The sequence below is a fragment of the Magnolia sinica genome, chromosome 12 (assembly GCF_029962835.1).
Source record: "Magnolia sinica isolate HGM2019 chromosome 12, MsV1, whole genome shotgun sequence".
Classification (NCBI taxonomy): Eukaryota; Viridiplantae; Streptophyta; class Magnoliopsida; order Magnoliales; family Magnoliaceae; genus Magnolia; species Magnolia sinica.
Genome location: NC_080584.1, coordinates 72,956,243 through 72,971,686, shown reverse-complemented (window position 1 = coordinate 72,971,686; position 15,444 = coordinate 72,956,243). Strand labels below are relative to the sequence as shown.

The window sequence follows — 15,444 nt, the reverse complement described above, 5'->3', positions numbered from 1 at the left end:
GGTCTTTTATGGTTGGTTTTCAGCTATTCTGAATTAGATATTTTATATGATTATAGGTCCTGTTGCTGATGACATGTTCCACTGGTAAGCATGTTAACCTTTATGTGGAAGCAATTATCTTTTTATTTTTTATGTTTGAAAGAGTTGTTGATTGTCTACTTGTTGCTTCTGACAGCAGTATGCTTTCAGATTTTTGTGACTAGTGTAGCTATACCTAAACTATCTTGGAGTTTTGTGTGGCACCTCTAATGCCTGTCTGCTTTCATTTCTGTTGCCTATTTGCTTATGCTTGATGGAACATGCTGTTAGCGTTTTACCTATTTAATCTATTATGTTGTAGCGTCAGTCTGCCTAGTTAAGGATCCTGGCCTGACTCAGTCAACTAGCAAGTACTAGAGGCTTGGAGAGTTTAATTCTTAACATTGGCTTCAAAGCAGAATTCTCACCCCTGTTTGAATGTTTTTAGCTTTTAAGTTCTTTTTTTTTTTTTTTTGGTACTAGGGGAATATAATGCTTCATAGGCCTACATTACCTTGTTCATGGGCCTTTTGTTTAATGGACCTTAAGTCCTAAGTAAATATGTTGGAGAGACTGAAAAGAATGTAAGGGACCTGTTTGCTGATGCTGAGAATGACCAACGGACTCCGGGTGAGCAGCTTTGCTTAGAGAAATGTCATGTTTTATAGTGATGGTTATGCCATACATGCTTGTTTTGATAGTCTAATTTGTATTCCTTTCTTTCCTTGTTTTAGGTGATCAAAGTGATCTGCATGTTATCATTTTTGATGAAATTGGTGCTATTTACAAGGTACGTACCTTATTAAACTTCTACTTCAATGTACCTCAATTTATCCTTACAGTAAATGGAGAAAGAGTATATTGCACTGGATATGGATGAATTTCAATAGTGATAGCATTTGAAAATTGTACTTATATATATGTATATGTATATATGAGAAATGGTACTATGAGGTCGACCTCATGGGAACTTCCCATGAGGTCGAGCTGTGTGGGCCCCACCATGATGTGTGTTAAACATCAACACTGTGGATGGGTCATATATGGAACTCAGGTGGGATATCCCAAAAATCATTCGTGCATTTTAGAGAACCACTTACAATGAACCAACGTAATTGAATTCTAGCAACAACAAAGTGCTTATAACTTTCACGTTTTGAGATGGAAATTGATGTTCTGATTTAACTTCATTGCAGATTATAGAAGTTAGGAGCCCTTGAGTGGAACAAAGTGGTATTGAGTATTGAGTACAATACTATTCCAACAAGGTGAGTATTGAGTACAATCATTGCATTTTTTTTCATGCAGTGATTGCACCATTCATGGGATTTTAGCTGCATTTATTTAGTCCATCCATCTTGTTATCACAGTGGTTTTACTGATAGTTAGGTAAGTGCCAGTGTATGTATTTCAGTCGGCATATTTACGGGATTAAAAAAAGCAAAAAGTTTTACTATTTTAGTAATCTTCATACCATTTGTCCAACTTTGTTCATTTAGTTCGCGAAGGATTATGGTTAAACCCCAATTTAAACCTGATAAGGGGACTGCTCCTAGTTGGCTTGAAACTTGATTGGATACATTCTTCTTTTCACTTCTCTGATATTCCATTGCATTAAAGAAGTCTTGTACTAAGGAAGATTTGATTCACAACTTAGAAAATCACAAAGCAACAATATTTTTGTGAATTCAAATTCCTCATGTTTGAAGTACCTTGGATTCAAGCATGGCTTAAACTGAAGTTCCTTCAATGCAAAAGAAAAGAAGAAGAAGAAACTTTCTCTACATTCATCATTTCATTTATCTGATATTCAGTTGTAGTAAAGATGTCTTTTACTAAAAAGATTTGGACGGTGGGAAGTTTTTGTGAACTTGAATTCCCTGTGTTTGTTTAAATAATGTTGTATTGCTCAATGAAGTTTTCTTTCCTTGCATTCCTCTAGTTTACATTCAATCCAAACAGGCCTTTATGGTACAGTCGCTTTACCTTTTAATTCCTTTTTGTTTGGTGCTAATGAGATTCTTATACTGCCAATAAAAAATAAATAAATAAATAAAAGGAAAAGAAAAAAAAAGATCTGTTTTGGCATCATTGCCATTTGGAATCCAACAAACAAACAGTTAGCTAGCACAAATTCAGAGATCCTCTAAGATTGGAGGATCCCAACTAACACTTTGGATGCTTTTCAACTGAATGTGGTCTACCGTTGTATTTTCTTGTTAACTTTCAATTCCTAGATTGGGGTCAAGTTGTGTTGTTTATTAATTTCAAGAAGGGGCATCCCTTTCTTGTTATGCTTTGTGGTCTAATTCCTTTTTGTTTGGTGCTAATGAGATGCTTATACTACCAATAAAAATATGTAAATAAATAGAAGGAAAAGAACAAAGGAAAAAAAAAGGATCCGTTTTGGCATCATTGCCATTTGGGATCGAACAAACATATAGTTAGCTAGCACAAATGCAGAGATCTCCTAGATTGGAGGATCCCAACTAACCTTTCGACTCTTTTCAATTGAGTGTGGTCTGCCATTGTATTTTCATGTTAACATTTAATTTCTAGGCCTTTGTTTGGAGAGTTAAGATCCTCTAATCGAAGAATTTTCAGGGCATGCCCCATCCCCTCATCCATAGTGGAGCCAATTGGATCAATGCTCTGGATCACTGAACGATAGGTTGATGTGTATGGGATTCTAAAAGTCAGTAAACTATACATTTGTTCATGGGCTGTACAATTCCTCTTCACAGAAATGAATTCAAGGAGTAATTAACATTGATTTCCCTTTTTGTTTTCCTTAACTCATTGATTATAATCATTTCTTGTTATCAATTAGATTTCTTTGATTCATTACACTCAATTCAGGTATGGTTTGCACCAATTCAAGAGACTGTACATTAGGCATTCAATATATAAGACTGGAATGAGACTGATTAGGCATTTAAATCTGTTGCAGGATGTTGTTTGAATTGCTTGTCCTAATAGGTGCACAAGTTGGGATGGATTGGACTTCTATCTTGAGAAAACTCCATGATTTCAAGTAGTTATTATTGTAATGGAAAGTTAAAAAATTAAGAGAGAGAGAGAGAGATAATAAATTCATGGAAAGAAATGTTCTTTATCATTAGGGCTGCTTTCGCCAGGTTTAATGCAGAAATCGTCGCCAACTTCACAGAAAGACAAAAAGCATCAGTGGCCACAGATTGCAACCTGGATTTAAACAAGGTTCGAGGTGCCATCAACAATGCTAACAGAATCCTCCAGGTCAGATTGTTGATTGGACCTGATTTTATTTAAATGATCTTAATAATCCATTTTATTTAAATGAGCAGACTCGGATGTGCGTCGGAGCTATCCGGATGTTGAGCGGGGGTCCCTGGAAGGTGGGAACCGCTGTTATGACTGTGATGAAGTTGTCCATTTCCTATGGACAACATTGGAGTGACCTGCCCATTTAGACAGGCCGTGTTTATGTATTAGCTCGAATTTGTTGAAGCAGACTTGGATGTGCATCGGAGCTATCCGGATGTTGAGTGGGGGTCCCTGGAAGGTGGGAACCGCTGTTATGACCATGATGAAGCTGTTCATTTTCTATGGACAGCATTGGAGTGGCCTGCCCATTTGGACAGGCCATGTTTATGTATTAGCTCAAATTTGTTGGAGCAGACCCGGATGTGCGTCGGAGCTATCCGAATGTTGAGCGGAGGTCCCTGTAAGGTGAGAACCGCTGTTATGACCATGATGAAGTTGTCTATTTCCTATGGACAACATTGGAGTGGCCTGGTCATTTGGACAGGCCGTGTTTATATCTGTATTTGCAGGGACTACACCCTTAACCTATAACCTAAACCTATTCTCAAATCCCAAAACCTATAACCTAAACCTAAACCTATAACCTATAACCTAAACTCAATTCCCCAAACTATAACCTACAACCTAACCTAAACCTATACTTATAACCTAAACCTATTCTCAAATCCCAAAACCTATAACCTAAACCTAAACCTTAACCTAAACCTATAACTTATAACATAAACTCTAACCTACAACCTAACCTAAACCTATACTTATAACCTAAGCCTATTCTCAAATCTCAAAACCTATAACCTAAACCTAAACCTATAACCTTAACCTAAACCTAAACCTTAACTTATAACCTTAATTTATAGCCTAAACCTATAACCTAAACTCAATTTCCTAAACCTTAACCTATAACCTAACCTAAACCTAAACCTATAACTCGAACCCGATTTCCTAAACCTAAACCTTAACGTATTCTCAAATCCCTAAACCTAAACCTATACCTAATCCTAATATCAACTCTCTAACCTAAACCTAAACCTAAACTTGAAAACCAAAGCCTAAACCTGATCCCGGACCCGAACCTGATTTCCTAAACCTAAACTTATAACGTTAACCTAAAACTATTCTCAAATCTCAAAACCTATGACCTAAACCTAAACCTATATAACGTTAACCTAAACCTAAAACTTAACCTATAACCTAAACCTTAGCCTATAACCTTAACTTATAACCTAAACCTATAACCTAAACTCCATTTCCTAAACCTTAACCTAAACCTAAACCTATTCTTATAACCTAAACCTATACTTATAACCTAAGTCTATTCTTAAATCCCAAAATCTATAACCTAAACCTAAACCTTAACCTAAACCAAAACCTATAACCTAACACTTATAACCTAAAACCTAAACCTAAACCTATACTTATAACCTATAACCTAAACCTATAGCCTAAACCTAAACCTAAAACCCAAACATAAACCCAATCTCGAACCCAAACCCGAACCCGATTTCCTAAACCTAAACCTTAATGTATTCTCAAATCCCTAAACCTAAACCTAAACCTACACATAATCCTAATCTCAACTCCCTAACCTAAACTTAAACCTAAACTTGAAAACCCAAACCTAAACCCAGTCCTGAACTCGAACCCGATTTTCTAAACCTAAACTTATAACCTTAACCTAAACCTATTATCAAATCCCAAAACCTATAACCTAAACCTAAACCTAAACCTAAACCTTAACCTAAACCTTAACCTATAAACTAAACCTATAACCTAAACTCAATTCCCTAAACTATAACCTGTAACCTAACCTAAACCTAAACTTATAACCTAAACCTAAACCTATAGCCTAAACCTATAACCTTAACCTAAACTTATACTTATAACCTAAACCTATACTTATAACCTAGACCTATTCCCAAATCCCAAAACCTATAACCTAAACCTAAACCTTAACCTAAACCTAAACCTAAAACCTAAACCTATACCTATAACCTAAACCTAAAACCTAAACCTAAACCTACACTTATAACTTATAACCTAAACCTATAGCCTAAATCTAAACCTAAAACCCAAATGTAAACCCAATCTTGAACCCGAACCCGATTTCCTAAACCTAAACCTTAACGTATTCTCAAATCCCTAAACCTACATCTAATCCTAATCTCAACTCCCTAACCTAAACCTAAACATAAACTTGAAAATCCAAACATAAACCCGATCCCGACCCCGAACCCGATTTCCTAAACCTAAACTTATAACCTTAACCTAAACCTATTCTCAAATCCCAATACCTATAACCTAAACCTAAACCTATAACCTTAACCTAAACCTAAAACTTAACCTATAACCTAAACCTTAACCTCTAACCTTAATTTATAACCTAAGCTTATAACCTTAACTCAATTTCCTAAACCTTAACCTATAACCTAACCTAAACCTAAACCTATAACCCGAACCCGATTTCCTAAACCTAAACCTTAATGTATTCTCAAATCCCTAAACCTAAACCTACACCTAATCTTAATCTCAACTCCCTAACCTAAACCTAAACCTAAACTTGAAAACCGATCCCGAACCCGAACCCGATTTCCTAAACCTAAACTTATAACCTTAACCTAAACCTATTCTTAAATCTTAAAACCTAGAACTTAAACCTAAACCTAAACCTTAACCTGTAACCTAAACTCAATTTCCTAAACCTTAACTTATAACCTAACCTAAACCTAAACCTATAACATGAACCCAATTTCCTAAACCTAAACCTTAACATATTCTCAAATCCCTAAACCTAAACTTAAACCTACACCTAATCCTAATCTCAACTCCCTAACCTAAACTTGAAAACCCAAACCTTAACCCGATCCTGAACCTGAACCCGATTTCCTAAACCTCAACTTATAACCTTAACCTAAACCTATTCTCAAATCCCAAAACCTATAACCTAAACTTAAACCTAAACCTTAGCCTATAACTTAAACCTTAACCTATAACCTAAACTCAATTTCCTAAACCTTAACCTATAACCTAACCTAAACTTAAACCTATAACCTGAACCCGATTTCCTTAACCTAAACCTTAACATATTCTCAAATCCCTAAACCTAAACCTACACCTAATCTTAACCTCAACTCCCTAACCTAAACCTAAACCTAAACTTGAAAACCCAAACCTAAACCCGATCCCGAACCCGAACCTGAACCCGATTTCATAAACCTAAACTTATAGGTTTTAAGTTAGATTTAAGTTAAAGTTTAGGTTTTAGGTTTAGGTTTTAGGTTATAGGTTTTAGGTTTAGGTTAAGGTTTAGGTTTATAATATTTTTGTTTATGATATTAAGCTTATATGTATTTATGCATGAATGAATATGATGTGGATAAGATTGTTTGTGTTTGGATGAATGTAATTTATGTTTGGATGGATTTACTAGTTTGGGTTTAGATGGATGTAAATGTGAATATGATGAAATATATTTATATAACAGGTGTATATCAGGATGAATATGATGAAATATATTGTAACAGGTGTATGTCAGGAATTTGTGCTGGATTTTTTTTTTTTTTAAAGAGACTTTTACCTATGACAATTTTCGTAGCTAAAAGTCTAACATTTATTTTTTACCTACAAAAATTTTCGTAGCTAAAAGTTTAACATTTACTGTTAAAAAGACTTTTACCTACGAAAATTTTCATAGCTTAAAGTCTAATATTCGTAGCTAAAAGGTTTGTAATTTTCAACATTTATTTTTTAGCGACAAATATGTTCGTCGCTAAAAGTTTGGGAATTATTTTTAGCGATGAAAACTATCGTCACTAAAAGTCAATCATTTATTTTTTAGCGACGAAAATTTTCGTCGCTAAAAGTTTTGAAATTTTATTTTTGTAATTTTATTTTTGGAATTAATTTTATCGACAAAAACTATCGTCTCTAAAAGTTGAGCATTTATTTTTTAGTGACGAAATAATTCGTCGCTAAAAGTTTTGCAAAAGTTTTTTAACGACGAAAATTTTCATCGCTAAAAGTTTTTTTGGCGACGAAAATTTTCATCACTAAAAAGCTTGCCTTTGGCAACGATTAAAATTTCTCGTAGCTAAAAATTTAGCTTTTAGCGACGAAAATTTTTGTCGCTAAAGGTGGGATTTCTTGTAGTGGAATAGAGTGGATTGAATTGGAAAATGGAAAGATTTGTGAGGAGTTCATTGTTGAAATCGTCCACCCTGCACCCACCCCCCTAGTATATGCTTCAACAGGAATCATACAAGGGTAAATTGATATAATAGATACCTCTGGTAAAATGCCCGCCCGTAACCCAACAGATAAAGTACATGGATTTGCTATTTTCTTACTGGCTGAATATAATTTAAAAAACACTAGTTTTCTCGAAGCCTCTTGCTCATATCTCTCATCAAAGGGTGCCATTCTATAATGTCTGTCTAGCAGGTCCCCTACTAACTCGAGCGAGCATTCAAATATCTGTACCACATTCATTCATGAAGGTACTCCTAATGGGTTGAAGACCATATCAACTGGTGTTCCATCTTGTAAATAGGGCATAGCTTGTCTAGAACCCTTCGATCAAACAAAGATTTCAATGATTTGATTCTAATGTTCGTATTTCCAAACTGAACACACATGATAGGAAATGGAAATTTTTTCCAACTGAATTCTTCCTAAATATTCTATTTCGATGAATCAGCCCAGGTTTACCTCACTGAATTTCTAGGTTCCCTCGCTCAATTTCTTATATGAAAATTGAGCCATGCAAACAAGGAATTCAGTGAGGCCTCGCTCAAATTCAGAAGATGGTAAGCTTGCCATGATCGAGGCAACCTAATAATTGAGAGAGGCAAGTTAGAAATTCAACGAGTCAGGGTGATTTTGAGTCAAGGAAACATGAAGTCGAGTGAGGCAAGGTGAAAATTGACCAAGGCAACATACGAATCAAGCAAGGCAAGCTGAAGACTGAGTCAGGCAAATAAGGAAATTAGCGAGGCAAGCTAGAAGAAATTGATGATCTGTTATGATATCAAGCAACTGGATCTTATACTTATATAATGCTTACCTTTACCCATTTGAAATCCCACAATATTATTCCAAGTAAAATTTTACTCTCACCTTCTCTTTCTCAGCTTTTAATGTGGACATAAAAAACCATTACACAACATTTCATAGTCCAAGGGTTACAAAAAATGTTTGATGGAAACAATCAAACATTTTTGTTTCTTGCTAAAAGATTGCCAGGATTTACAAAGAGTATTAAGATATGCTAATCACACCTAAACTTTTCAGAAATAGTCATCAATAGATGTTACAAACCATGACGACCATCCAATGGTTTTCACGGGCGATGGCCCCCATACGTCAGAATGCACATAGTCAAGCAATCCTTTACATACATGTTTTTCAGATTTAAAAGATAACTTAAATTGTTTACTATATATACAATACTCGCATATATTTAAATCAAGACTTTTAAAACTAAGAATTAAGCATCGATTAGAAAGTACCTTCATGCCCCGCTCGCTCATGTGGCCTAGATGTGTATGCCATATACGTGCAGACATGAAATCTTCTACCGCAGTTGCAACTCCATCTATTGAAGTGCTTCTGATTAACCTATAAAGGCTATCATGCCTCTGTGCTCTCATAACTATGAGTGCCCCTGTAGAAACCTGAAGGATATCATTGAAATCGGTGAACTTACACCCAATCGCCTCGAGTGCACCGAGAGATATCAAACTCTTTTTTATATCAAGAACGTGCCTTACTTTAATCAAGGTATTGTCCATCCCATCGAATATCTTGATGCGGATAGTATCAATAGCCACAACATTACTGGCATTGTCATTGCCCATAAATACATGTCCACCATCACATTCCCTGTACCTGACTAAAGTATATATTTTAATGGGCTTATTACAATCATTATGTTAAACAATACAAACATACACTAATTAGGGATGTTAAATTTCATTTAGTAAATAAATTCAAACCCTTTTAAATGAATAGTACTTTTGGAGAGCATTGAGAATATGATCGCGACATAGCAGTCCATCTTCTTGTCATTCAATTCTAACAGTGATCTGTTCTAGAGTGTTATTGTCAATTGCTCCTAGTAAGGTTGAAGTTTGGATTATAAAATATAGAATATTTTTAAGGCAGTAAGAAGAAACTTCAACTTATCTTGCTATCTGGTAAAGTTTATACCATCAAATCGGTCTAGTTTGATTAAATCTTAGTTTATCATTTCGACTGATGCAATACTTTCTATATCCATAGTCAAGCTTTAAGAATGTTGGGGAAATTATATTGAAAAATTGAAAATAAAAAATAGTGAAAGTAACACCAGGCTTAATCATGTATAAATACGTTGTCCTTAAAACTTGATTCACCCCCTTCTCAATTGAAATTGAGATTGTTAATGGGTTACAAATGAATTTCTTACACAATAAGGCATGCCTTCTTGTTTGGATCTTTCGCGCAATAATCACAAACAAATCTACTCAAGAAATCGGTTAATGAAGTTTGTAAATCTAACAGATTTGTTGTGTGGTTGAACTTAGTAACTCAAACAATGTTCGAGCTACTCAGTAATTTCTTAAAAAGAAAAATGTTTAAAGAGATCATATCAAATTCTGATTGAATTTGTTGGACTTAGATGATTCTGGACCTAAATGGTCCAGTTTATATAGCATCTAAGGTGTGGACCATTGATAGGTGGTCATCAATAATTCAGAACATTTGTGAGACATTTCTGACTTCACACTTCTCTTCTCGCACCACGATCGCACCGTCTTGCCACGGTTTGCATAAGGTCGTGAGGTAGTGACCACTTTACGACAATGCACAGTGCAAAGTGTGCTATCTAGCTCCACTACAGTCACACTGCCCACACCCTCGCCCATGCCCATCTCTGATTGCGAGCCCCCATGCGCGCACATGCTACACATAGCGCTGGAACAGACAAATCGAGCATCTCATCCTCTATTTCTCCAACTAAGAATACTCACCACTCAATCACTTGTAAACAACAAATTTTTTCCTAATATATCCGATGTGAGACTAAAGAAAACCTATTTTTCCTTTACGTTTTCAAAAATCATTTTGAAGAGAAAACGAAAATTTCAAACTTTTTTTTTTTTTTAAACCAAAAAATTTGATGTTAGATCCGTCTCATTTTTGGGCTCACCCTAAAATGATATGTAAAAAATGGATAGAGCCCTACCCAGACAAATTATCATCTAGGGCAGGGTAGAATGTAACCCGCTTCCAACATGATAATATAGGTCAATCAATGAGAGTTGCTCACATGTAGGGGTTTTTTTAACCAAAATAAAAATTAAAATTGAGAGTTTTTTTTTTCTTTTTAATGACAAAATTTCCGATTTCATAAGTAATGAGTGGTGGTGATGTTTCTATTTTCCTTATGACGATGGCTCACTTTAGATTTGGATTCAACTTATTTTTAGCCACCAAAGAAAACCTAAAAATACTAACATGGTGGATGGATTGGATGTCATGCATACACTAGAATGGGCCCCATACATGGCTTTGTATGATAAAGCTTAATCTACAAACGTTTGTCTGAGGAACCAGCCAGTAGATTCATTGTTGTGCCAACCTAACCTCGACCATACTTAGAGCTCACTATGATGTTTGTGAAAAATCCACCCCATCCATCTTTTTTTCTTTCAGGCTCATTTAAGTGCGTGGCCCAAAAAATGAGATACATATAAAGCTAAAAGTGGGCCCCACGATGGCCTCGAGATATTTCAGTAGTGAGAGCTCTCTTCCACCATTCCGTGTCGTGTGGCTCACTTAGGCTTTGAATCAGCCTCATTTTTTGGCTCATGTCCTAAATGAGATGGAGAAACAGATGGACGGTAGATTTGTGACAAGCAATATGAGGCTATGTAAATGTTTCAATGATGGACATTCAATCCCCAAATTTTCCTGTTCGTATGGCTTACTTGAGCTTTGTATCGGGCTAATTTTCTAGTCTCTACCCTAAAATATGATGGTAAATTCATTGGATGAGATAGATTTATCACAAATATCATGGTAGGCCCCACGTATGGTTGAGAAACCCACCACCTTTGGACTTAAATGTCCAACAAGCTTTTCGAGCTGTTGATTGCTAGCAACCCTCAACCCCCGTAGCACATGGTGCCCCCTTGATGTGCGTCAGAAATCCTCAGTCCATCTATTTTGCTAGCTCATTTAAAGGGATCCCCAAAAATAGGCTGATCCAAAGCTCAAAATAGGTCCCACAGTGGCCCCAAGATATTTTAACGGTAGGCATTTTTTCCCATTGTTTCCTATCATGTGGCCCACTTGAGCTTTTGATCTGCCTTATTTTTTGGGTCATGTCCTAAAAATGAGTTGGAAAACAGATGGACAAGGTGGATCTGTCACAAACTATTTATGGCTCCTCAAATGTTTTTAGACATTCAATTTCCATTCTTTGTTGTTCATGGGCCTACTTGAGCTTTAAAAATATTCCCTTTTTTTTTTTTTTTGACCATGCTCCTCTAAAATGATGTGGAAAATCTAATGGATGGGGTGGATTTGTCATAAATTTATGTGTGGGCAGGCCAACCTATCATCCAGCAATCCCCACCCCATAGACTTAAATGTTGAACAACTCACTAGATCAGCTGCACTATGCTGAAATCGCGAGTTTACGACGGACCAAATCCATCGTAAAACCAAATAAATGACGGATTTCGTTTGTCGCTTGGTCCGTCGCTGTTTACTGGGTCATTTTTCTTTTTCAATGGATAAAATCCGTCGTTTAATCTGCGACGGATAAGGTCCGTCGCAAAAAATAAAACAATCCGTCGCTAAATTTTGAAAAAACCGTCGTAATGAAAAATATTAGGGAGAGCGACGGACCCCAATCCGTCGTTGATTTTCTTGTTCAGAAATTAGCGACGGATTTGGTCCGTCGCTAAAATATCTGTAAATTTAGAACATTTAGTCAGATATTATTTTTTTTATTTTTTAAATCTTACACCTGATGGTCATTCAAAAAATAATTCATACGATTGTTTAATAAGAATTCTATTCACAAAATAAATCCTTAATAAGAGAAGCCTATTCATCAAAACAAAAAAGTAATACTGAAAATAAAACTCCCTGCCAAAGCATTATATATGATACCTGTTAGCCCAATATCTTCATTTGAAACTATTATGCAACTTTTTCTTTTTGTAGAATGAGAACCAAATAATTGCAACAAGTTCGATATACTGAATGTCAAAACTTACCATCAACCCATGGATCTGTAATAAGAATCTTGCCATCACCTTGGGCAGTAACACAAACAGGATCATCCTGTAGCAGCCATAAAGCAAAAAGTAAATCAGCTGCAATTAAGCAATAAATAAATAAGATAGTGCTAGAGCTTCAAGCACAATGAGTTGAATTTGGACGTGGTCAGTTGATCAATCTGGACCATCCAATTGGTCAACTTACATTCCATTGTCAAGGTGTAAAAACACTCCAATCAGATGATCCTATTCCTACAAAGGAAGCTTTTATCAGAATGAATTTAACAGAGGTACTGAAATGCTAGACATTTGCTAAAATCTCAAAAGGATACCTGCATTGATCACGGGTTCGATTGTAAAGGTCTGCCCTGCTTTCATCACACCGACTGCTCCATCTCCTGCTATGGGTCAAGGAAACAGCTAACAGCAAAATTTAGCAAGGAAACAGCTACCACAGCTAACAGCAAAATTTAGCGAGGAAACAGCTACCACAGCTAACAGCAGATTCGGAGAGAGAATGGATCAAAATATGCAGCAAAATTTAGTATGAAGAGAGATTTTGGGATGGATCCAAAGATCGAGCATTATGGGTGTTTGATTGATTCGCTTGGCCGAAATGGTAGGCTCGAGGATGCACATTTGCTAGCTAGAGAGATGCCTTTCGAACCTGATGTCGTTATTTGGGGGGCTTTGCTTGGAGGCTGCAGAGTGAGGAGTGACATTGAATTGTTTTTTTCCTCGTACAACCCTTCAAGCCGAGGGCATTTTTGCCCTTTCAACTCCCGAGAGTGCCTTTGCATGTTCTCACACGTAAGGTGTAGCATTGCCTGTGCACATGTTTCAAAAATCTAAAAAGAAAAGAAAAGAAAATGTTCATATCTATTGTTTACTTGGAACTGCATTGTTTTCATTTGCAATCAGTTCGGCCTACAATGAAACTCCACGAGTTTCACAAGCAAAGCAAATCACTAGTGTCTAAATGAAAAGAACAAGCAGAAATGTACAACTTAAAAACCTCGGTAAAACTTAAAAAACAAAAACCTGGAAGGTATAAATGTAAATACTCAAACACAAATGTAAATATTCTAAACCTGTGAGCTTGCCTGTGGAGCAGCCTGCTATAGGGACATGAAATGGGTACAAATCATGAGATTTCAAATATCGAAATAGCAAGAATGGAGTATTTACTCAATCTGGACTGTAGGGGTGAATTATCCATCCAAACAGCACATGAATCAGTCAAGTAATATTTGTATTCTGAATTGGTCAATCTTTCCTTTCTGCAGTCTGGTTTTCTATTCTTTACCAATAATTTTCAACCAAATACTTGGACAGCTTTAAAGAGAACAGAGACAGCAAGACCTGCTTGCACTGGATGTGTGAAGTTTTGTTCATATTGATGTGCCTGCATATTAGGCATCATGTGCTGCTGGAGTATCAAATAACTTCCTTGTGCATTGTTTGGTATGATTTGCTTCACCAACATTTATAATTGGTGTCATGATATGTGAATAAAATGCATGTCTGATTTTGTTTTTGGATATCTATAGGCCCAGAAGAATGTCAGCTGAAATTGGGTTAGTTGATGAGGCACAAGATATGTGTCGGGATAACTAGAGGTTTGGCACATCTCCATGAAGAATCAAGATTGAAAATTGTTCACAGAGACATCAAAACCACAAAGACAGACTGGAACTGTCCTAGAAGAATCATGACTTGGAAAGGAGTAATAATATTAATGAATCACACAACTAACTTCAATTATATTTTCTGCATGCCAATTCATGTGCGTTGTCATTCATTTCGAACAAAAGATGTGACGGTTCACTGGATCAGATATGTAGGGAACATTTCTTATCAAACTTCTTTCAACTTCTTTTAAAAATCATAGAATCTACATGCAGCTTGAATACCAAACCTCATCACGAGTATCTCCTTCTTGAAGACAAACACTCCCATGGAAGCAATGTATGGTTTCTTTTCAGCCTCCTCTCGTGACAGGCCCAAAACTGTAGTATCCACCGCCCAAGGAATTTGAAATGAAGATCAAGCAATCATGCAAAATTGTAGAATCGCTTCATACTCATGAGGTCTGATTTCAGTCTAATCCTATCAGTAGATGCAAACATAAAGGTATCGGGATAATTACCATTGCTTTCAATTCTCTCCTTTGGGCTTTTCATTAAAGAAAAGAACCTTTTGTTGTCTATCTTCATTAAACCAAAGTCTGAGGCACGACTGTCAAGGAAGAAAGATGCTCCAAATTAGTATAAAACCATGAATTAATTTTTTGAAGAAAAAGGTAGTTGATAGATATTTATAGGAGTAACTCTCATTCAGATTCTGCAACCACAACAATTGGTTTTGATTAATACCTGTCATCCATAGGGAGACAAGCAATAGTAATATCTGCACCACTTTGACGATGGCCCTGGAAATGAAGTAATTCCAAAGATTAAAACATACGAGTTTGTGAAAATGAATTTAACCTCGATGCACAATGATGCAAGAGATGCAATGCCCAACCTGAACCAAGTCCATATAGTCCATACGGTACAAATGATCTCCAAGAGAATCTATACATCCTCAATCTCCTTGCCTCTGGCATCCTACAAAATGAAAGTCAGAATATTGCTAATTTGAGAATCGATGCCCTCGATGTATTTTTGATAGTCTAATAGCTAAAACTTTTACTGACTTTATCTAACTTTAAAAAGGGGATTTAGCAAGATCCTATAACAGAGCAAGTGGTGGGCTTAAAGACAACCTCATAATCTGTTGGTTGATGTCTTGTTCCTTTTGGGAACAACTCCTTCAATATTGAAATAACTAATTTTGGGAGTAAGAAATT

The 15,444-nt window shown here is 36.0% G+C and overlaps 3 long non-coding RNA genes across 3 annotated transcripts; 2 read left to right on the top strand and 1 right to left on the bottom strand.

The window, feature by feature from the left end:
* The first annotated feature begins 545 nt into the window (after positions 1 to 545).
* On the top strand, positions 546 to 1,560 carry LOC131221687 (uncharacterized). The gene is made up of 3 exons (XR_009159530.1): positions 546 to 648; positions 753 to 808; positions 1,215 to 1,560. It is a non-coding gene; the product is annotated as an uncharacterized LOC131221687 (long non-coding RNA).
* Positions 1,561 to 2,541: 981 nt separating this feature from the next.
* On the top strand, positions 2,542 to 3,343 carry LOC131221688 (uncharacterized). The gene is made up of 2 exons (XR_009159531.1): positions 2,542 to 3,052; positions 3,167 to 3,343. It is a non-coding gene; the product is annotated as an uncharacterized LOC131221688 (long non-coding RNA).
* An 11,418-nt stretch (positions 3,344 to 14,761) lies between these two features.
* LOC131221686 (uncharacterized) lies at positions 14,762 to 15,248 on the bottom strand. The gene is made up of 3 exons (XR_009159529.1): positions 15,120 to 15,248; positions 14,969 to 15,024; positions 14,762 to 14,831 (listed from the first exon to the last, which is right to left on the bottom strand). It is a non-coding gene; the product is annotated as an uncharacterized LOC131221686 (long non-coding RNA).
* Between the last annotated feature and the right edge of the window lie 196 nt (positions 15,249 to 15,444).